This window comes from Antechinus flavipes, chromosome 3 (assembly GCF_016432865.1).
Source record: "Antechinus flavipes isolate AdamAnt ecotype Samford, QLD, Australia chromosome 3, AdamAnt_v2, whole genome shotgun sequence".
NCBI lineage: Eukaryota > Metazoa > Chordata > Mammalia > Dasyuromorphia > Dasyuridae > Antechinus > Antechinus flavipes.
In genome coordinates, this window is record NC_067400.1 from 14087797 (window position 1) to 14097198 (window position 9402).

A 9402-nucleotide genomic window follows, 5' to 3' on the forward strand; every position below is an offset into this window, starting at 1 on the left:
TGCCTTCTCCTTTCCTTCCATTTACTTTCCTTCCATTTACTCTATACATGTTTTGCGTACCTAGTGATTCACATGTGGCTCCCCCTCTTGTCCATATGCTCTGAGGTCTGCTTTCACCTTTCTTTGCATCCTCAGCATTTACCCCGAGGCTTAGCAAGTGCTAAGTCCTTAATCGATCAAGAGCACCCAGAAATCCAAAAATCACTCGAGGAGGGAGAGAAGAATAATCAATGATTTGAAGAAGCAGGAAAAGCTCCACAAGGGACTTGACACATGAACTGAGCCTTAAGCAAAGTTAGGGACTCGGCGAGGAGGAGGGAGGGCACTCCAGGTGTGAGGAACAGTTCAATGAAACATAGAGAGGCAGGAAAAGGAAAACCAAGTTCAAGATAAAGCGGATAAAGCCCATTCTACGGAGCACTTAAAATAATGTGAAATAATGCCAGAATGGCAGGAGGGAACTAGACTGTGAAAGATATTAAATGCCAGACTGAGGAGTCTCTATTTTGTGCTAGAGGCAACAGGGAGCCTTTGAAGGTTCTTGAAGAGGAAACTGACAGTCAGACCTATGATTAGGCAGATTAATTTGTCAGTTGTAGGGAAAATAGATTAGAAAGGGAAGAGGCTGGAAACTATGAGTCATAAGAAGTTTCTGAATTGAGTTCCTAAAAATATTAAAGGGGAGAGGACTCCATTTATTATAGTAGTATTTCCCTGGTGGGGTTTTTTTTTCCCTTTACAGGCAATTGGAGTTAAGTGACTTGCCCAGAGCCACACAATTAGTGTCTGAGGTCACATTTGAACTCAGGTCCTTCGGACTCCAGGGCCAGCTCTATGCCCTATGGAACCCCTTAGCTGCCCCTATACGCTCCATTTTTTGTTGTACACTCGACCACATCTGGATTGGAACAAACTGGATTTGAAATCCAGGAAACCCAGAACTTCCTAATTATATTCCTTAGAGCAAGGCATCTCACTTATAAAATGAGGATGACTGCTTGGAGTATTTATTTTTTAATGTTTTGAGATTCAAAGTAAATTGTGTGCATGAAGATTAAATAATTTGGCCACTTAATGAGAAGAAATTTCATCAGAAAAGGCTGATATTGGGAAAGATTGAAGACAAAAGGAGAAAGGGATGACAGAGGACAAGATGGATGGTATCATGGAAACAACGAACATAAGTTTGGGTAGACTTTGCGAGCAGGTGAAGGACAGAAGGGTCTGTTCCATGGTGTCATGGGAAATCCATGTCTGGATGACTGAGCAGCAAATTAAGTGCCTTATAAATAAATGTCAACTATTAGCATTGTAATCATTTGGCATAGGGAAGTCCCAAGGTAAAGAATCTATTCACCAAGACTGATCATGACACATCTGACTTAAATTATAGAGGGAGATTTACACCAGCAAGAATCGCAGAGGCTATCTAATCCTATCCCCTCTTTTTATAGAGGGAGAAACTGTGGTCCAGGAAGTGAAGTGATTTTCACAAAATTTTCTCCCTAGGGAGCTCCCCATGCCGATGAATTCGCAAATCCTTAAAATTTTGGTGTATAATAAGCATTTAATAAAAATATTTTCTTGCCATCTAGACCCAGAGAGAAGACTGTGGGAAATGAATGTGGACCACAACATAGCATTTTCACTCTTTTTGTTGTCATTTGTTTGCTTTTTTTTTTCTTTCTCATTTTTCCCTCTTTGATCTGATTTTTCTTGAGCAGCACAATAAACGTGGAAATACATATAGAAAAATTACACATGTTTACTATATATTGGATTGCTTGCAATCTAGGAAAGGGAGTTGGGGAAAAGGGAGGAAAAAAATTGAAACACAAGATTTTTCAAAGGCGAATGTTGAAAATTATCCATGCAAATGATTTGAAAATAAAAAGCTTTAGTAAAAAAATAAAAATACTTTATACACTTTATTCATTCTGTCACAGACACTATATGGTTACAAGTCACAGTATACTAAACATAGTATAGATAAGGAGATCATTTTGCAAAATTTGCCAGTGATGACGACATCTGATGGCTTCTTTAGAATCTTATTTGCTGACCACTTGCTAATTATATACTATGTACCTCATGGAAACACTGCCCTGTAGGAACAATGCGAGCTAACAAGACTTGATGACCTTGGCAAGCTGGAAGTTGGCCAAGACTTGTTCCAAATAGGGACAAGTAGCTACTATTTTTCCCCTTTTACAGTAAGATGAGGACAATGAGGTTAATTTAACCCAAAAAGACAAAGAAGCTTCCTTCTGGAAAAAATCACACATTGACGTCTTCATGACAAAAGAAGTAGTAATTTTGCAAAAATGCAAGGTAAATGTCAAAGACACTTATCTGATGAAATTAAACAATTGCAATATTTTGAATAGGGCACAAGTTATAGAAACAGACTCAGCAGGGATAAATTACAGAAAGGGGGGCTGCAGCTCTTTCAGCCAGCACTCTCCTGGGGGCTCCCACAGCCCCTCGAGCCATTTCTTTTCTAGCAATAGCATCCCACCCTTCAGAAAGGAATCTATAACTCTTTTCTTTCTGGGCACTGGAGGAGATTTTAAAGATTGAGGATGGACGGCAGAGGATCCAAGAAGGATATCGGTTCGGTCTTTTCATAGGGTAGACAGTTTGCCACTATTATCACCAGGCAGATGTTAGGAAATCAATAGCTTTGGTCTCTTCTCATACCCTGATTTAGAGAAACACTGAAAAAGATCATAATAGAGGAAAGCTTCCCCTGAGTCACAAATACATTGTTCCGAGGATAAATGCACCTTTTATAGCATCAAAGATCACAGTGACAGAGATGAAAGGGAATGTATAGTTTACCTGGGCCAATCTCATCATTTTCCAGAAGGAAAAACTGCTGAGGTCCAGAGACATTAAGTGGTCCACAAGCAGGATTTGAACACAGATCCTTCTTTGAGAAATGTGAATGTGTATACCTTGACCTATCTGTTGTAATTCTCTATTAATCATCCACATGATTCATATATTTAGTGGGTCAGTTCTAGAGAGATCATGAGATCTAAACTGATCTCTAAGAATAAGGGTTATTGGGGATGTTCACTATATCCTGCAAGCCAATAGAATGTCACTTTCTTAAGACCAGTGACTGTATTTTCTTTTCTTTTTTCCCCTCTTTTTTTCTTCTCTTTCCTTCTTTTCCCTTTTCCCTTTCCTTCCCCCTTTCCCCTTCTCTTTCCCCTTCCCTTCTCTTCCCTCCTTTCACTTTCCTTCCTTTTGCCTTTCCCTTCTTTCCTTTTTCCTTCTCTTCTCTTCTCTTCTTTTCCTGTCAATGAATTTCCACAGCCTGGCACAGTGCCTGACATATAGTAGATGCTTAATAAATGCCTATTGAATGAATGTTGAATGTTTTCAATATACACTGATTTGTCAAAACCACAGGTATTATTGCAATGCAATGTTTGGGGCCTATGAGATAAAGAATCCTCTCAGAAGAAACTTGACAACCCTCCCTTTTTTCCCCACCCTCACCATCTTATTCTTTAAACTCTGAATCAATCTCTCTCTCTCTCTCTCTCTCTCTCTCTCTCTCTCTCTCTCTCTCTCTCTCTCTCTCTCTCTCTCTCTCTTTTTCTTGGAATAGGGGTTAAGTGACTTGCCCAGTCACACAGCTAGGAAATGTTAGATGTCTGAGGCACTGTTCTATCTAGCTGCCCCATAAGCTCCAAATCTCTTAAAGGAATAGGCTTTCTATTCTCCCATCACCCTTCCCTTTTTGACATTGCAAAAGCAGAAATGAGACATCCCGGGGTCCATGGAAGTCAGATCCAGCAGGAGATTTGTTGTTCAGTCATTTTCAATGATTTCCAACTCTTCATGACCCCAGTTGGGGTTTTTGTAGCAAAAACATTGAAGTGATTAGCCATTTCTTTCTCCGGCTCATTTTACAGATGAGAAAACTAAAAGTGAATGGGAAAAGTGACTTGCCCAGGATCACTTAGCTAGTAAGTATCTAAACCCAAATTTGAACTCTAGAAGATGATTCTTCCTGACTCCAAGCCCAGCACTCGATGCACCATGGTACCACCTAGCTATCCCTCTGACAGGAGAACTAATTGCCTAATTTTCACTTAGGAAAACAGCAAACACTACAAATCAAGGCTCTATTTATCATCTTTTTGACTATCTAGACTTAAGAAAAGAATGGAGAAAAATTTAATAATTGAGATTAAGCTTAAAGCAGTGTCTTTCAAACATTTTTGGGAGAAAAGGCAATTATTAAATATTTACTAGCATAAACCTGTTTAAAATATAAATACTCCTGAAGACATCTTGAAAAATGCATTCACATTAAATATAAAAGTCTGACATCACATATATTCATAGAATGTTAAAATTGAAAGAGGTGGATACTTTGCTGAGAGTAGGGAAGATAACTGGAAGATGCTATGTACTTAAGGGGTGAAGGAAAAGAAAAGAAAATAGTAGGGGAGTCATCAAGGGAAAGACAGAGGACCATGGGAACATGGCCATTAGAACTGAAAAGACTATGGAAATCAGTCTCATGCAGTCTCTTCATTTTATGGTTAAGGAAAGTAAGAGCCAATGAAATCTCTCTGAAAGCCAAGAGCCTCTAAGATCAGCTCTGCACATTTGCCAAAGCCCTCATCTTTGAAGTCCTGGCATTTTGGCTGCAATTAGAGATAGACCACACTGAAAACACTCCTCAGAAGTACAGATAATTGTGCTGGGCTGGCTCATGTTCTTAGGAGATCATAGAATCCCAGAGTTAGAAGGGAGGTCATGGGGTCCATTGGCTCCCAATTCAGCAATCTCTGGTCGGTTGGATTGGAAGGAGCCATCTAGTTAATCCAACCTGTGATCAACCAAGAAAACCCCATACAACACCTTGGTTGTGTCTTGGTTCTCTGCTAACTGTAGGAGCAAATGGAAAATCCTGTGTTTAGCTTTTAAAGGTTTTCATTAGGCAACCCCTTCCTACCTTTCCAGGCTCATATCTTATTCCTTTCCCCCTACTGCTCTATGAACCATAGACCTATGGTCTCTTTGCTGTTCTTAGAACATGACCCTTCATCTCCCCATTATATATGCTCACTGGCTGTTCCTCAAGCCTGGAATTCTCACCTTCCTTAATCCCTCCCTGATTTCCTTCAAGTCTCACTAAAATCCCAGAGTCTATAAGAAAGTTTTCTTACCTTTCCTGCCTCCCTGCCATTCTTTAATATTAGTGTTTTCCACTTAGAGGTAATTGTAGTTTTTGTGTATTTCCCATATGTGCACGGTTATTTGCACACTAGTTTCCTTAACCCTAAGAACATGAGTGCCTTGAGAGAGTAGAGACTCCTTTTGTAACCCCAACATTTAGCATCACATTAGGCACATGACATTTAATAATTAATAATATTATTTGGCTTGCTTCCTCTTAAAGACCACCAGGAAGGGACAAGACAATGGCGTCCCATCAAGGAAGACCCCTTTACACTTCTTAAATGTATCATAGGACTTTAGATTACTTTTTGCATTTGATTTAATATACAAAGACCTCCCTACCTCTAGCACCTGCCCTACTTTCTGGAAGTCTGAATTGAGCTAGATAAGGTGGGGAATGAAGGAATCAAGTGATCAGGAAGCTTTGGGAACAATTCCCTTATGCTATGGTAAATCTGCTTTCCAAAAAAAGATTTTAACAAAAAGAAAAGAAAAGAAAGAAAATCTGCCTTTCACCCATTTTGTTCTCTCTGCAGAATCAGACAGAAGTGAGATGCTTTTTTCACATGACTGATTTTCAGCTCTTTTTGTACAAGCACAAGATACATGACTAGAAGGGATTTGTAAAGATCATTGGGTCCAGTCCTTTCATATGCAGATGAGATACTGAGGCTTGGGAATCTACAGTGACTTACCTGATCTAACCCAGATAGAAAGTCACAGAGTTGGCAACACATTTCTGCAGACTCTAAACTCAATGATGTTTTAGAGACAAGTTACAATGTCCCACAACCACTTTCCCATCAACAGGGAGTTTTATCTTTCTCAGAGAAAATAACGTCTCCAACCGATCCAAATCTAGCTTAGATTTCGGTCCCTTCCCGTCCTTTCCAAGGACATGCTTAGAATCTGTCAAAGTCAAATTTTAAAAAGAATGCCCAGAACTACTCCAGATGTGGTCAGACCAGCCACAGATGTACATAAACATGGTAATTAGCTCTCCTCCACATCCAAGGAACAGATGGAAAGAGTTCAAGCATGCCTTCCTACCCGATCTATTTTGTTCCACTTTTCCCCTGAATTAAGATACTAATCTCATGAATCCCTCAGCCCAATACTTCTTGTCTATAAGGAATCAGCATCATTCACCTGAGATGTGCAGTGTCCCAAAGTGGGCAATCCTGAAGAACTATTCCCAAGAAGCCTTCTGTGGCTTTCTAATTCATTTTTGTATATCTGAGAGAAAAAACAAAACAAAACATGGTAGACAGTGGCTAGAAGGCCAATCTTGGAGAGAGAAAGACTTGCCTCTGACACATACTAAACATGGGCAAGTCCCAAAACTTTCAAGAGACACACATAATTCTCTAAGATTATCAAGTTACTGATGAGTTACCAATTTGCATCATGAGAAGGATTTTCTATACTGGAAATTTCCCATTTGGATAAAATCATAAAATCCAGATCCTTCCCCTTCAGATAGCCATCTTCTTAATTGATCTCATTCCAAAAGCTTGGTGACTTAATACTTTTCCCCCTACCCTATCAGATTGTACATTCTAGAATCTGGTTTCAGAAAACCCACTTTGGGGGATAGAGGTGCTCCTAAAAAGGAGTTGGTTGGTTGTTTTGGGGGGAAGGCAAATTAAATTACATTTGAAAGCATGTCTTCCTATCTGATCTCTTTTGTCCTGTTTTCCTCCTGAATTAATACACAATTCTCCTCATCGGTCCCGCTACCTGACACTTCTGGGCTATAGGGAAATCAATGTCATTGGAGATGCTCATTATTTAAAGGAACTCTGCAGCAAAATTCATTATAGAAGAAATTAGTCCTAATTTCTTGTAAAAGAAATTTTAATATCTTCATATATATTTTAAATCTTAAGTTTTTATGTGTGTTGGATCCTCTACATATATATGTATGTAGAATGTGTACATATATATGTAGGATCATATATGTATAATGTGTATGTAGGATGTGTTTGTATATATGTATGTAGGTATATATACATTTATTTATAGAAAGAGCATCTGTATAACACATACAGAAATGAGAGATATTTGGACTTTAGAAAAAAATGAAGACTTTTAGGATTTTCTAATATTTCAACAGTACATGAGGAACTTGGAGATTTCCAGTGTAAAGACTGTCAGAGAAGATTTTGCTATTTTTGAGACATCTGTCTTTTCAAGAGGTTTCCCTCAGTAATCCATTTCAATGTTTAACTTTCCCTGTCTGGACACTTTTCTCTGCAAGAACCTAATTAATTATCTTGGTCTGGAATTTAGCTCCTCCCGCTCTGCACTTCATTACCCTTCTCAGGGCTCTCTGGAGGTGTACCATGGAAGGCCTCTGTCCTTTATTTGAATATAGTTCTTCATTGATCTTTCCCATTTTCTCTTTTCTCAGGGTAATACAGGATTTAAATCCTTTAAATTTAAATATGGCAGCCTTATGTATCAGAACCCTGGGTTTGAGAATTTGGAGTTGCCATTTACTGACCACGTGAGCTTGGCTAAGTCATAATCTCACACCTCTAGATTCAGAAAGTCATCTACTAAGGTTGCTTGTTTTACTGTTGGGAAAATGAGGGCCTGTGAAAGGTGACTTAATGAGATCCCACAACAAGTAAATGACTCCCAGCTCAGAGCCTCGGACTAAATTATAGACTCTCTGGCTCCTTTCCTCACCACACTACAAGTACATGAATGTGAGCGCTTATTAATAATAAATATTTTCCAAAAGTTCACTCATTTTTCTGATGAGTGTGATTTCTGGTCCCACTCTCTACTCATTCTGGAGAAAAGAAATTATATTAGGAAAAAGCCCATGGCTGGACATCTGGGCTACAGTAAAAAAACAATGGTATCACGGAGGAGACAAGACTCTTTACTAGAAGGCTTTGACCTTCTGACAAATGTACCATTGTTTCTTGATTCGCAGACTCCAGTCTAGACCAGCAGGACTAAGGTAATGTCTCTGGCAGGGTTCTGATTGCCCGAGAAGGCTGGGCAAAGTCGAAAATGCATGAGAAGTCCCAGAAAAAAAATGTTGTCCATGGCATTAAACGGCCACGGAAGGTCCTTAAGGCTTTAGTCATGCTCTGTTTGACATTCATTAAGAACAACATCATCAGAAAAGCAGAAATACTCTGGGAAGAGAGTATTTCATGACAAGGGAAACTAACAAGAAACATGTAATAGCAGGCTCTGGCATCTGGGCAATCAAAGGCATAGAGTTAGAGAGAACTTAGGGGTCATTTGGCCGGTCCCGCAGTTTTACAGATGAGGAACAAATTTTACAGATAAAAGTTAAAGTTAAAGTGAGCCACCTGAGGTCACACCCAGGCCCTCTGGTTCCTATTCAGGTTACTTTCTATTATAATAAGCTTTCTTGGTGTTACAGTGGGTAGAGAACTGGGTTTGGAGTCTGGAAGACATGAGTTCAAATGCTGTATCAGATACTTAACCTGGTTGCAGGACTCTAGACAAGTCATTTAATTTCTCTTGGTCTCAGTTTCTTCATCAGGAATATGGGTATAATGATAGCTCTGCCTCCCAGGGTTGTGAGAACCAAATAAGGTAGGTAAAATGCTGTTCAAACTAAATTTATAGAAATATCAGCTCTTTCTTTTTGTGATGGAGGTGAGAGTGGGACGGAGGGAGGTGGGAGTGGGACGGAGGGAGGTGGGAGTGGGACTGAGGGAAGTGAGAGTGGGACAAAAGGAGGTGAGAGTGGGACGGAGGGAGGTGAGAGTGGGACAAAGTGAGGCAGAAACATTTCTTGGGAGCCAGAGTTCAGTGAAGAACTGGGTTCCTTCCCTGAAAAGGCTTCTCAAGTGTATTCCTCTCTGGTAACTTGAGCATAGGCAACTAGGAGGGCAGCACGCCAGGGTTATTAATGGAGAGCTTCATTGAGGGATGTTTAGGAACAGCAGGTGCCAGCACAAGATGACTTAACAAAGGCCATCAATAGAAAATGGTTCAAAGACAATAATAAAAATAGCGACCATAAATATAGGGCCTTCTATGTGCCAGACACTGGGCTAATAATACTTCACAAATAGTATCTCATTTGATTCTCACAATAACCCTGGGGAAGCAGGTGTTATTATGATCCCCTTTTAAAGTGGAGGAAATTTAGATTAAGTGACTTTCCCAGGATCACACAACTAGTAAGTATCTGAGGAA